Genomic DNA, 14,610 nt, shown 5'->3' with positions numbered 1-14,610 from the left:
CCTCCTGTTTCTGCTCAGATACTCCGGTTAAAGAGCTAATTATGTTTGGGAGCGGTCTTCCAGCCGCTTAACACACACCGAAACATACGCACAAGCACAGATGCACGGATATATCTGAAACCCCTAAAAATGTTTTCTCTGACCTTGGTGCTGTGAAAGTGTCCATCCATCATGGGTCAGTATCCGAACGTTCTCACAGCAGTAAATCAGGCAAACACGGACAGAAAAGCCAGAACGTCATCAAAGAGTGAAAGCAATGTTCTGATTGCACACGATTGATCGCAGAGCGTCAACTAAAAGGAACAGCAAGTGTGCAGCTCCTTCTCTTTGATAACACAGTGACAGTGAGAAGGCACCGCTGATGGCATGAGAGAGCAACTCGGGCTTGGTATCTTGCCCAAGGATACAGACTGGAGCAGACAGGGATTGAACCACCAACCTTCCCATTACTGGTCACCTTCTGAACTACAGACACCCACTGTGTGTGCGCGTCTGCGCGTGTGTGAACGATTTCTCGGATGGATGCCAGCGTGATTCCTCACCTGCACGACCAATTCCAATAAATTCAAGTGACAATGAATGACAAATGGCCATTGCAGTAATGTGGACATCTCTAACGGGTGACTGGTGTGATGAGAAGAGCATTCACAGGGCGCCCAGAATAAAACAGCATAAAGAAAGAAACACGTGACTCAAAGGAAAGAAGCGCTAAACCAGTTTTACACACATTTTAAATATGAAAAGACAATAAAACTGTGATTACTAGATGATATTCTGGTCAGAAACAATGTCAGATTCTTATAGGTTGTATAAGATGATGTGGCCGTTTCTTGGTCCGGATGGTGTCAGTGCTGCGAGGGTGCAGAAGCTGCATCATCATGGAGACGAGACAGCCGGAAAAAATGAGGAGCCATCAGAGTTTTTGTCTAAACAAAAGAAGCAGTGATGCGCCACGCTGTTGCACAAGCTCTATAACCACAGAGGCTTCAAAGGAAAGAAGAGGTCCGTATGGTGAGTGCAGCAGCTGTTTTATTGTTATATTGTGTGAGAAGAACTGTGGAGAAACGCAGACTTAATAAGACAGAAACAACATAACACTGTGAGGAAAAGGGAGATGGCCAAACCATCTAATACCAGGTAAATTATGAGATTATTTAGCCCTGAAATGAACCGTTTGTGGCTGAGCAAGTCTGTCTGGAGGCCTGAGCAGAGATGGATGCTGGCCAGCAGCAGGCTCAGAACCCACAGTCCATCCGCTGACACTGAAAACTGCAGAAAATATGAAGCAAAGCAGCCAATGATCACCCGAAAACAGGAGCAGCAGTCACGCTTTCTGCTGCTGCGCTGAAAACCTTTTTCAGGGAATAAAGATCCGTGGCAACGCTGTTTGATTTACACTTCTGTTAAGTTTTCTGTCAGCTCTGCACTGTCTTTGCCATGACCTCTCTCTCTCTTTGTCTTGGTCATAAAATGGAAAATATTCAGTTATTCCATCATATATATATATATATATATATATATATATATATATATATATATATATATATATATATATATATATATATATATATATATATATATATATATATATACACACACACATATATATACACATATATATAGTATACATTATAAACTGGTTATGGAGACTTTTCTAAAATCATCATAGGGTTGCTTTTGTGTGAGACCCAAGTGCAGGACTCAAAACTCAAAAGCTGCTTTATTATTAAACTAATGAAACATAATCAGTCTGACAAGCCAGGAACCAGGAAACAAACAACCAGGAACCAGGAAACAAACAACCAGGAACCAGGAACCAAGCCAAAGGACCATGGACCGTTGGCTTGGAGTTTTTAATGCTGAAATGGCGCTCTTATTATCTGCCGCGAGAGTTCTCAGCTGTGTTTTTGGCCATTGTTTACATCCCGCGGCGAGCTGACTCCGCGGCAGTGCTCGGCAAACTCCATGACGTCATCAGTGCATTAGAGACGCTGTTTTTATCGTCGCTGGTGACTTTAATAAATGCAACCTATGGACAGATCACCTGGACCTGCCAGAACCGCCAGACCACCCAACCCCCTCCCCCGCCAGAGGTCACAATAGACCAGGTGCACAAAGCCCTGAGGAGGATCAACCCCCGCAAGGCAGCAGGACCAGACAACATCCCAGGACAGGCTCTTAAAGCATGTGCCAATGAGATGGCGGAGGTTCTTTCTTCAACTTCTCCCTCAGCCAGAACACTGTCCCCACATGCTTCAAGACCACAACCATCATTCCTCTCCCCAAGAAAAGCCCAGCCACCTGCTTGAACGACTATAGGCCAGTTGCACTCACTCCAATGATTGCGAAGTGCTTTGAGAGAGTGGTGCTGGCCTACATCCAGAGCAACATCACAGACACTCTGGGCCCCCTGCAGTATGCCTACCAGTCCAATAGGTTTACGTCAGACACCATCGCTGCTGCCCTTCACTATTCACTCTCCCACCTGGAAAACAAAGACTCATACATACTGTCATCCCACATAAACTCACTCACAAGCTGGCAACACTTGGCCTACATCCCACCCTATGTGACTGGCTACAGGACTTTTTGACTGGCAGGCCCCAGTCCGTCAGGATCGGCAACAGGACTTCAGCCAGCATTATTACAAAAACTGGCGTCTCGCAAGGTTGCGTCCTCGGTCCCATCCTCTACCCCCTGTACACCCACAACTGTGTCACCTCCAACAAAGATAACATAATTTTGAAGTTCGTGGACGACACTGCAGTGATCGGCCGTATCACTGGAGAAGATGAGGCGGCTTACAGGAGAGAGGTGACCGGTCTGGTGTCATGGTGTGAGGATAACAACCTCACCCTCATCACTGGCAAGACAAAAGAGATGATAGTGGACACGACGGAGAAGAGGAGGCCTCACCAGCCACTGTTTATCTGGGGGCTTGAGGTGGAGATGATGAGAAGCTTAAGATACCCGGGCCTCTACATCTCTGAGGACCTTACCTGGACACTGAACACCACACAGCTGGTCAAGAAGGCTCAGCAGTGGCTGTATTTCCTGAGAAGGCTGAGGAAATTTGGTATGTCAGCCAAGATCCTCAGCAGGTTCTACAGCTGCATTGTGGAGAGCACACTGTCCAGCTGCATCACTGCCTGCAGAGAGTGATAACAACCACGGAGAAGATCACCAGGACCCCGCTGCCCTCTCTGCAGAGCATCTATAATCGCAGAGTCCAGAAGAGAGCTGCCTCCATCCCCAAAGACCCCCCACACCCCGAACAGTTCTGGTTCCTCCGGTTTCCCTCTTGTGTGTTCTGACACAGCTTAGCAGGCTATGTTCAGAGATGCTGAGCACATCACCCGGTAGGGAGCAAGTGGTCTTCAGAGTTTTGGCTTCTGAAGCGCTGAATGAAGCTCCTCTCCAAAGCTCACATCCATGAATCTTCTCTGTGGTCTTCCTCTTTCCTGCTGCCTGGCATCTCCATCATATTCACTTTCCCTCTTCTGTGCACGTCCAAACCATCTCAGCCTCTCTGACTCTGTGCTGGCCCTCATTTCTAATCCCGTCCATCCTCCTCACGCCCAGTGAACATCTGCACATACTTCTGTTTACACCCTTTAGCACATTTCCATCTCTATCCTTAATCACGTTTTCTCTGGATTACTATGGGCTCTTTACCTCACAGCAATAAGCACAGAAGCACTGAATGTATTTTAGATCAAACACAAGGAGTAGTAAACCAGTCTAAATCATGCTGGATGAGTCCGCCACTCGTCCAGCATCCTAACACGGCAAGTCTAGCTCCCTGAAACAGACGTCACGTGTGCAGTAAAGAAGCCAAAAATCAGGCTTTTGAAATCCAAAGAACCACAGAGAACTGAAATGAACCAGGAATAACTGCTGAAAGTAACATCAGACAAAACTCAAGCTCCCAGGAACCCCAGCACACGTATGTCAAAATGACCACGGAGTAAACCAGTAAACCAGGTGATTATCTGGACAACAGTCACACATCGCAGGACAAAGCAGCTTAAATGACATACATATTATGTATATATTAATTACATATTAATTATTGTATGGAAATATACATATCTCAATATATGATACATTAAGTGGGCTTGTGAGCACTTATTAAATGTGCTTCCTTTTAAATTTTCTTGCGCTCATTTGTGTGAATCCTTCTTTCGTGCAGGGTGTCGGACAGTTTGGCGCCCTGAGATTGTGACATAAGCGAGCGCCTCAGACTTTGGACTTTTATTAACGATGAACTAGTGAATTTCTTTGACCTCCTGGATGATTAGTCACACTGTATATCTTATCCACACCCTCCATAAACTCTGACTTCCAGCTCTCACTCAGATGAGCCCATCAGAGGTTATCAGACCCGAGGAACCTTTAGACCTGTGTAAAAACGAAAGACCTTAGGCTGACTTCATGTTTATGGCAGATTAGAAAATATTTGCATAGAGATGGTGATGATAATGATTATGGCATCACAGCGAGCGTAGCAGACTCCTAATTGAGGATCCTTCATTACAGTTTTTTCTGAATACTTAAACCCTAACTGTGATTCATATAGCACAATTTCTAAAACTATTAATACTTATAGCAAAACCACTCACTGAGTTTGCAAAACTAAAAGCACAAACACTGCTTTGCACTCAGTTTGCCATTTTGTAACACACACTTTGCAAACCTGTAGCTACAATCTACTGCACAGCACTCTTTTTGCAGCACTGTAAACACAACTCACTGCTTTACACTCAATTCCCAAATGATCAACGCACTCCTAGCAAAACTATACACATTTACGGCCATTATTTACACTATTTTGCCAACTGTCTGGCACACTTTCACATGTGAAAACTGTTTTAGATAATTAGTTCACTTTGCAATCAGCCTAAGCACTATAATACAGGTAAGCTGTGTGTGCGGAGTACAATGGAGGGAGCAGGAAGAGTGAGAAGTAGAAGAGGCCGAGCAAGAGGACGTGGAGGTGAAGTAGTAGGATGAAGAGGACGACACGGACAAGGAGGAACAAGAGGAGGACAAGGAGGGGGGAGAGGAAGGGTAGGAAGAGTAAGAAATAGAATTGCTGATGACATCAGAGCTACAATAGTGGACCATGTAATCAACAGGGAATGACCCTGAGGGTAGCTGGCCAACGGGTCCAGCCTAACTCGAGCCGCTACACTGTAGCAAGTACCATGAGGACATCTTGAAATGAGAATCGGTTAGTACAGTCACTTCGCACAAAGATTTGTAGCACTGCCATATGCCAATGAGAAACACACCAATACCATTGATGTAAAAAATACTGAAATTGTTACTTTACAGAATTGCTAGATGACCAGATGCTGGGGGCAGAGGAAGCATGTTCACTGCAGACCAAGTAACCCATATAGTCACTATGGCGATTGCAAATAATCCTATACTTGGAAATAAACACTTGTGTTTGTTTTGATGTGTTTGAATAAACACCAGTACTTGAAGTTTGGATCCCTCTATGCTTATGGATCTATGACAGAAGTATGAGCTCAAACTGACATAGCCTACCTTGTGCACAGAGAAAGCAAAAGCCAGATGTGTTTTGTATTCATACCATCAGTGTGCAGTTGGCGCATTGTGTGCTTAGTAGATGATGGCTTGTGTGTACTGTTTGATACGGAAACACCATTTTTACGAAGGTGTGAAGAGTTACAGTTTTTTACAGACGCTAGGACACATTTCTCAATACTTAGGTCACGTTTGCAAAACTCCTCACACAGTGAGCACAACAGAAGTCTACGTGGGCTAAACTGAGGACCAGTTATCATTGTTTTGGCACAAAATGCATTCAATGACTACATCTCTCAAATTTCATGAATTATCTTCTCACTCAGACACAACAACTGCCAAAAATCTTTGTACGTACAGGACATTTTGCATGTGCTTACATACTGTTTTCAAAACTGTTAAACTTATGGCCAAAACAATAACACAATGCAAAACTTGAAAAGACAGCAAAATCCAACAGCAATATTTTATTGAAACATATTTTAAATCTAAAAATGCAGTTTAACCAGCCACAGCTGATTCTCATTGTAGATGAACATCTACACAGGTGTTACTCCTTCAATTTTTCAACTCCTTCAATTCTGGCAGCCAGAAGATTCTTTCCTAGGTGTGTTGCCCTAGATGACATAAGATGTGATGTGGATGAGAATCTGTGGCCAAATGGAGAAGACCGAGTAGATTAGCATTACTATTGTATGTGTATCAGTGGATGGTGTGTATACAAATTCTTGATCGTGGCTCAAGAGTTAGGAGTTCGCCTTGTAATTGGAAGGTTGCCGGTTCGAGCCCCGGCTTAGACAGTCTCGGTCGTTGTGTCCTTAGGCAAGACACTTCACCTGTTGCCTACTGGTGGTGGTCAGAGGGCCCGGTGGCGCCAGTGTCCGGCAGCCTCGCCTCTGTCAGTGCGCCCCAGGGTGGCTCTGGTTACAATGTAGCTTGCCATCACCAGTGTGCGAATGTGTGTGTGAATGGGTGGATGACTGGTTGTGTAAAGCGCTTTGGGGTCCTTAGGGACTAGTAAAAAGCGCTATACAAATACAGGCCATTTACCATTTATTTTGGGATTACTTAGTGCAAAAAAAATAAAAATACATAAACAAATATTAACAAATTCTGCATGATGTCTGATTCATTCCAGTAACATATATTGAAATTATAAACAGAGATGTGTCCTTGTTTTACACAAGAAAACACTGTGTAATGCTACATGTTGTTAGTATTTTTTAGGTCATTGTTTTGTGGGTGACGAAGTGTGTTTGTCGGCTGTCAACCTTTGCTAGTGTTCTGGAAGAATGAGTTTATTTGAGACCTGAATTAAGTGTTTTGGTAATTGTAGTGCATTTTGAATGTGAAATGAACTGCTTTGCCAAGCTGAAGGTCAGTTAGGAGGATTGTGTGAAGAGTTTTGCAAAAGTGACCTAAGTATTGGGAAATGTGTCCTAGCGTCTGTAAAAAACTGTAATCTAGCTGTGTTTGCTTTTGCAAGAGAACTACAATGTTTTGATTATTGGGTGACAGGTTTTCTTATTTGTGTGAAGAGTTTTGCAAAAATAGCCAATAGTTACAAAAAATGTGCTTAAGCCATCAGAAAAAACTGTAAATAACTAGATCAGCCTGTTTCACACAGAGTCTGAGGTGTCCGGGATCATTCTACAGGTTTGTAAAGTGCTTAAAGGGATTTCTGTGTGTGTGTGTGTGTGTGTGTGTGTGTGTGTGTGTGTGTGTGTGTGTGTGTGTGTGTGTGTGTGTGTGTGTGTGTGCGCGCGCGCGTGTGTGCGTGTGTGTGTCTGTGTAACTTGTATCAGAAAGGTGGAATGTTTTTAATGATGATGAGGTCATGTGTATTGTGAGTTTGGTGCAGGAGGGTGCAGATGTAACACACACACATTAATAAATGAAGCTAATCCACAGACAGAAACCTGCACAGATCTGCAGCTCGTATTGAAACAAATTACCATCATATGTTTCCTCCTCTGTCGACCTGCTGTGTCATCCCTCATTGGTGTAATGAATTTAATTACTTTGTCATTCCTTCCTCTTATCTGTTGCTATTCAGCTCATTACTCATTATTCATCTGCATCTCAAAGCTGCCGTGACTGCCAGGGTCTGCGGCTCCACAGGTCACTGAGCTTTTTTCTGTGGATTCCTCTGTGACAGCGAGAGACAAAATCTTTGTGCTGTTTCAGTTCAAGTTCTTCTATCTGAAAAAAAGCTCCCACTTCACCCCCTCAGAATCTGCCATGCAAAATTAACATGTCCATGCTATGAAATGTTACATGTTGCAGGTTTTTCTGTAGAGAATGAATGCGATGCTGTTAATGTGATACATGTGATCACTGAGCCTGATTCTGCTGCAGATGACGAATCTTAGTGAAAACGCCCTTGTTAGCAGAAAGAAGCTGTAATCAGATTGTGCTCAGCTGAAGAGGCAGAAACAAAGCACAGAGAGGAGGCTACTTACTCTGTGCAACCAGAGTAAGTAGCCTCCTTTCTGAAGCACATGATTACAGCACAGAAACTCGATCTTCTCGCTCTGTTTTGCAGAACACATTGGAGGGATTTCCAGCATGAACGGCTGTTTAAGGTCACGCTGAAACATCTCGGTCTGATATAAGTCCAGACTTTTACTGGACATTTGTTTTGTGAGTCACATAGAAGTGAACCTGCTGCTGTGTTTGCATCATCATCCTGCTGCATAACCGGAGTGCTCCTGAGCTTCTGTCTCATCAGTCTTGAGTATTATCCAGATGTTTGTTGGCAGATGTGAGACCAGCATTTGTGTTCTTCTTGGTCAGCAGTGATTTTCTCCTTGGACTCTCCCATGGAGGCTATTTTTGCCCTGCCTATTTCTTATGGTTGAATCATGACCTCTGACCTTAACTGAGCTAAGTGAGGCCTGCAGGTCTTCACATGTTGTCGTCAATGGACTTTTGGAGTAATTTGGTAGACCAGTCGGTCGCTCCCGGGAATGATCAGCACTGTTCCAGGTTTCCTCCATGTGTGGCCCTCACTGCAGTCCCACAGCCTTACACATGTCTCTGTAACCTTTCAGACTGAGAGATATCAGCGAGGTCATCTCAGCTTTCTAAAAATGGTACTGACTGATTAAACACAGGGTGTGTGACTGTTTCACAAAACACAGGTACATTTGTTTAAAAAGTGCCTTTTGTGCTCGGTCGAGTTATATTTGCCTAATATTAGAATTTGTTTCATCTTAAGTGTGCCAAATATGCAAAAACTAAGAAATCAGTAAAACGAGTAAATATATTCCCAGCTCTGCAGAGAGCTTACGTTTGATATCTTCATATTTATATTTTAACCTCCTAGGACCTGGCGTCCACATATGTGGACATCACATTTTGGGTTATTTAGACCAAAATACTAAATTTTGCTCTACAAGGGCCTGATATCCACTTATGAGGACATTATACTGCTACTGTTCTATTGAAATTTTAAACGAATATCCTCTTATGTCACTCTCATTTTTCTTAGAAACAAAAAATCTGGTAAAAAAAAATCTGGTAATTCTTTGTTTTTACGTTCATCAGGTCCCAATCAGCCCAAATATCAAAGAGAAATGCATGCCATGAAAGAGTTCGGGTCTTAGGAGGTTAATGAAGCTTCAACTGAGCTTCTATGACAAAATAGTCTCATCCCAGGATTAATGGAGCTAAAGACAAAAATGAGAAAATGCTGCAGTGAGAAAAGAACTACATGAAAGATGAGCGTGAGCAGATATTTGATGTCTTTGATTTTGATGACTAAAGAAACAGAAACACGCTACAGCTGTGATCAAATCTGTGAAGCAGCTGCTTTTCTCTGCACTCATGTCACAGTTTAACATGCTGTCATTGTTTGCAATCACCTTACGCTGTAATATTAATAACTCTGTGGATTATCAGAAATGCTGTTCATTTGGCATTTCCTTTTGTGGTTGCAGAGAAACCGCAGGAATCTGACCGTGTTTGATTATTGTTGCAATCAAAAAAGTCTGAAACAAAACGCTGAGACACAATAAGAAGCGAACGGAGTCTTTCTGTTTTTGAAACTCCTCCTTTATTCATAACGCTGCCTCACTCTTTGTTCTGCTCGCTCTCATTTCTGAAATGAAAGCTCGCTTCACACCACCTCTGCCTCGCTCTTTTGTTAGTGTCACCTTTTTATTCCCAGCAGGGACAGAATGAAGTGTTTCCCACTTATTCCCACTGTGTGCTCTGCTTTAGCAGGAAGAATTCATGCTCGGGTTTTGGACTTTTAAATATTTGCTTTTTAATCATGAGATTATTTTTAATTTGTTGCAAAGTGAAACAGATTGATTTTTTTAAAGTGGAAGGTAATTTATTCATTTTCACAGCTTGTGCCTTTAATTATATTCCCTGGACACCACTGACAATCTGTGTTTATGGGAACTACAAGCAAAGTTGCAGCTCAGCGAAACTGAGAAAGTTTTCAGAACTTTATGCAGAGTTGTTATCTTAAAAAAGACCCGGTTAGAGCAACTTCCTCAGTGAAGATGTACAGTACTTGGAGCAACTTGATTTTCCTGTGTGAATGATACAGCTGACACATGTGTCGATATGAATCAGCTGACCTGGCTACAGGTCAGAGGATCTGAACCTACGATTTAAGCGAGCTGTCAGTTGGCTTTTAAACAGCAGCTGGTTCATGCTGACACTAAACTCCCCTGATGTGAGAGCAGATGCTGAAACTACAACATCCTCCTCTCCTCTCATGAAGGATGCTCCAGTGTCTCCTCTGCTGAAGGAGGTAACAAAGGGGCACTGAAGCTCCTTTCCTTCTTATTTAGAGGATCCAAGTGGCTCGGATATCTAACTCGTGCTAACTGATGCTCAGCTTCCATCACAGCATAGGTTGGTGCCCCGCCTTTGCTTTTTCTTTCTCAGGCTCCTCCCACCTCAAAGAAAACGACCTCACCTGTTTGGGAGTGTGTACTCACAGGTTTCCTGTCTGTCTTCTCCGGGAAGGATGCTGCCTCTGAAACACTCAGTTTGCATTTGCTGCAATTTAGTTAAAGCCATGTTTATTTTAAAGATCTACATCATTTGCTTTCTTTGATTTATTCTTGTTTTTGACATAGTAAACATGATTTCTGTGAGGATCTGAAATCTTTATCATGTCCTTTATCACGCGAATAGCATACATGGCACAGCTCCCAGGATCAGCAGATGACCTTTAGCTTTTTTAATGTTTGACGTTTCCTCTTCACTTCAAATGTGCTTCCTGGTTCGTCTCACCTGTGGAAATTTTACCTGCATTGATGAGACAGAACTTTTAATTTTGGAGGAGGCCATCAGCCCTGATCCATCGCCTCTGGGGTGCGGGACTTGCAAAACTCGAGGCACATTCTCTGAATCGTGTCAACACATTTTAAGGTTTTCACTTTGCAGCATTAAAGGACGTGCAGGAAGGTCGGGCTGTAGTTAGGGGCCTGATTAAAATAGAAGAGCATCTGCTCTTTAAACGTCATCGTACTCGGGACGCTCACAGACGCTCCTCTGCAGACGTGCATGAGTACATGTCACAAGTCGTGTGTCACATGTTCAAACGATTACTTGGACGGACAATGTGTTTACATGAAGCCTGCTGGCAGACAGTCTCTCTGGAAGCAGGAACAGCTGTGTAGGTGTTTCAGGCACTGCTGAGGACAATGAAGAGCACAGAGAAGCAGACTTAGGGCCTAATTTCTGAACGTTTTTCCAGGCAGTAACGCAGAGCCTCCAGTGACCTCTGAAAGGTCACCAACAGGATGGCTCGTGTCTCCGCTCTCTTCAGAGCTTCAGACTTTTGTTCTTACCTTTCCTCGTTGTAATTTCGCCCACCGCGCTGTCTCAAAGCAGCTACTGTTTCCCCCATTACCCTCCCTCCGGTTCGACTTTTCCCACTAACACAAATATTTTCATAGTTAGGAGCAATCATTTTCTCTGAGGAGGGGGAGGGGGGGGGGGGGGGGGGGCGAGTTTGACAGAGCCCAGAGCTTCACATGTGACTGAATGCTGGTAAGAGGAGACTTCCACACGGAGGCCTCTTCAAACTTAGTTTGACTTCTTTCTCCAAAAGTTCTCAAAGTCTGATTGCTGCAGAAGTATTTTGGTCTCTGAATGTCTTCGCAAACACCATCTGTGCCACGTAGGTGGCGAGAGGTAGAAAGCTGAATTGTTGCATTTATATTTTTCCAGTTTTTCCTCACAGGGAGAAGATGATTGGGACTGATGACTCACATTTACATACTGTTGCCACAAAGCTCAGCGTGATGCCTCTTTCAGATGCCTGATTTGATTCGCTGTACCTTTTTACTCTGTCTGCTTTCTTTCAGCCTATTTTCATTATCACGTTCTCTTTAAACAGTCAAAGGCCTATTTCTTCCACCTTTTAATTACTGTGGCTCATTCTTCAAATAATCCCAAAACTTTTTAAACTCCAAACTTTTGTTGAAAGAAAGAAGAAGCCATGATCAGATAAATTCAAAGATCGATAAACTTGGACTCACCCAATGGTGATATCAGTGCATAGAAACGGGAGCGAAGATTAAAGACATTTAAGAAGAAAAGTTGCTGCATTTGTTGTAAAAGTAAGATGAGCTCAGCATGAAAACAAAATCAAATAAAATGACAGCTGTAAAAACTGCGTCAGTGTCCACCAGGCTCAGGAACTGTCACTTTATCAGCAGGCTTCATTCATGTGCCACATTCTCTTTGTGTTGCTCAGACCTGTACTCTAGATCTCTGTTAGCACCTGGAGGTGTCATTGTGAATGTGTTTGAATGCTGCTCGCTGTTCTTGTTGAATTCTTCTCCCTCTGCTCTGATTAAGTGACCTGATCTGACTCTGTAGGCCGCCGCTGTCAGAGCTGACTCCAGCTCTGACAGCGGCGACGTGTCCCTCCCCTTTACACACAGAGTGGACCAGCTGTGACTCTAACAGGGAACAACTTTTAGCCAAAATCTGAGAAGTGCTCATTAAAGGCTGAAGTGGACCAGAGAGCCAGACTGAGCCTGCTGAAACATCAGGAAGACAAAAAGTGATGAAGGACAGTTACTGCATGGAAACATTACAGTTTTTCTCGATTGCTTAAACACTATAACCAGGCCTCTAAACTAAAATTTCAAAACCGTAACGCTATTGGTCAAAAAGCACACCCATTTCCCTGAACTATAAACACTATTCCCTGCTTTGACACATGACTCAAATTTGGTGAACTGTTACTGCAAAACTCTACACACAAATCCCTACATTTTACAGTGCTTACACCATGTAGTCATTTAGAAAGCACTAGCATGCAATAATGTTAACTTAAGTCAGCATAGCTTGAGCTCAATTAGCACACAATTAACCAGGTGGAAACACTAGGAGTCAAAATTTAGCACACACCAATCAGAACCTGTGATGGATAGATAAAAGGGCCAAAGTCAGCTCATTCAGGTTTGAAACAATGGAGCCAAAGAGATGCAAAGGAAGAGGACGTGGTGGAGAAAGAGGACGTGGTGAAGGAGGAGGACGTGGTGGAGGAAGAGGACATGGTGAAAGAGGAGGACGTGGTGAAGGAGGAGGACATGGTGGAGGAAGAGGACATGGTGAAAGAGGAGGACGTGGTGGAAGAGGAGGAGGAGGTGGTCTAGGACAACAGGAAGGTGGTGAAGGAGGAGGACGTGGTGGAGGAAGAGGACATGGTGAAAGAGGAGGACGTGGTGAAGGAGGAGGACGTGGTGGAGGAAGAGGACATGGTGAAAGAGGAGGACGTGGTGGAAGAGGAGGAGGAGGTGGTCTAGGACAACAGGAAGGTGGTGGAGGAGGAGGGAGAGGTGGAGGAGGAGGAGGACGTGGTGAAGGAGGTGGAGGTGGAGAACGACGGCGACAAGGAAGGGGAAGAGCAAGGGCACGAAGACAGTCAGTCTCGGATGAAATTCGAGCCACTTTAGTTGACCATGTCCTTGTCCATGGGATGACTATGAGGGAGGCTGGGCAACGAGTACAACCAAATTTGAGTCGCTTCACTGTTGCCTCCATCATCAGAACCTTCAGGGAGGAAAACAGGTAGGTGTACTTGCAGTAAGACTGCTTTGTACAGTAACTTGTAAGTTACTGAACTTATGTGTCTTGAGTTTCAGTATGTTTCCATTATTTTCCTGTAAAATGAATGTGTGACAGTTACAGTAATGAGTGCTTCTATTTTTGTAGGACACAGAGACGACCACCTGGTGGAGGCAGGTTAAGGCTTTTGTCGGAGGAGCAAGAGAGGGAACTTGTAAACATGGTAATTGCAAATAATGTAATCCGCCTGCGAGAGATTCAAAGGAGAGTGATTGAGGATGATCATCTTTTTCGAGGCATAAATGCCATCAGCCTCTCCACAATTGACCGCATCCTCCGAAAGAATCAATTCCGGATGAAACAGGCATACCGAGTCCCTTTCGAACAAAACTCTGACAGAGTGAAGAACCAACGTGTGGAATATGTTCAGGTATGAGTTTTGATACTGTATAAAGTATTGTGTACCATTACAGCATGGCAGTTTATGCTGCCATTTCAGCACTCTTGAACTGTGGTTCAGGGTACCGATTGACTCTACTGTGTTATGTGTTTTGCAGAGAATCTTTGAGATTGAAGGACGGCCTGTTCCCCATGAAATAATCTTTGTGGATGAGGCAGGTTTTAACCTGACCAAAAGAAGGAAAAGGGGGAGGAACATAATTGGCCATCGGGCTATTGTAAATGTCCCTGGTCAGCGTGGGGGGAATGTCACTATGTGCGCAGCCATCAGCCAACGAGGGGTACTCCACCACCATGCCGTACTAGGACCCTATAACACTATGCTTCTCCTTGCTTTTCTTGATGGTTTAAGACAACATATGTTCCAGCTGGACTACAGGGAACCAGCACAGCCAGAGCAGCCTCACTACGTTGTTGTGTGGGATAACGTCAGCTTCCATCGCACTGCTCTGGTTCGTGACTGGTTTACCAATAACCCAAGGTTTTCTAATATCTTTCTGCCTGCATACTCTCCCTTTCTAAACCCGATAGAGGAGTTATTTTCGG

The 14,610-nt window shown here is 43.9% G+C and overlaps 1 long non-coding RNA gene across 1 annotated transcript; it reads left to right on the top strand.

The window, feature by feature from the left end:
- The first annotated feature begins 13,461 nt into the window (after positions 1–13,461).
- Positions 13,462–14,327, top strand: LOC146677068 (uncharacterized). The gene is made up of 3 exons (XR_014907369.1): positions 13,462–13,608; positions 13,753–14,035; positions 14,163–14,327. It is a non-coding gene; the product is annotated as an uncharacterized LOC146677068 (long non-coding RNA).
- Positions 14,328–14,610: the final 283 nt, after the last annotated feature.

The sequence above is a fragment of the Rhamphochromis longiceps genome, linkage group LG2 (assembly GCF_057381845.1).
Source record: "Rhamphochromis longiceps isolate RC_006_pf linkage group LG2, R_longiceps_female_GT1.1, whole genome shotgun sequence".
Lineage (NCBI taxonomy): Eukaryota > Metazoa > Chordata > Actinopteri > Cichliformes > Cichlidae > Rhamphochromis > Rhamphochromis longiceps.
This window is presented reverse-complemented; position numbering and strand designations above follow the sequence as displayed.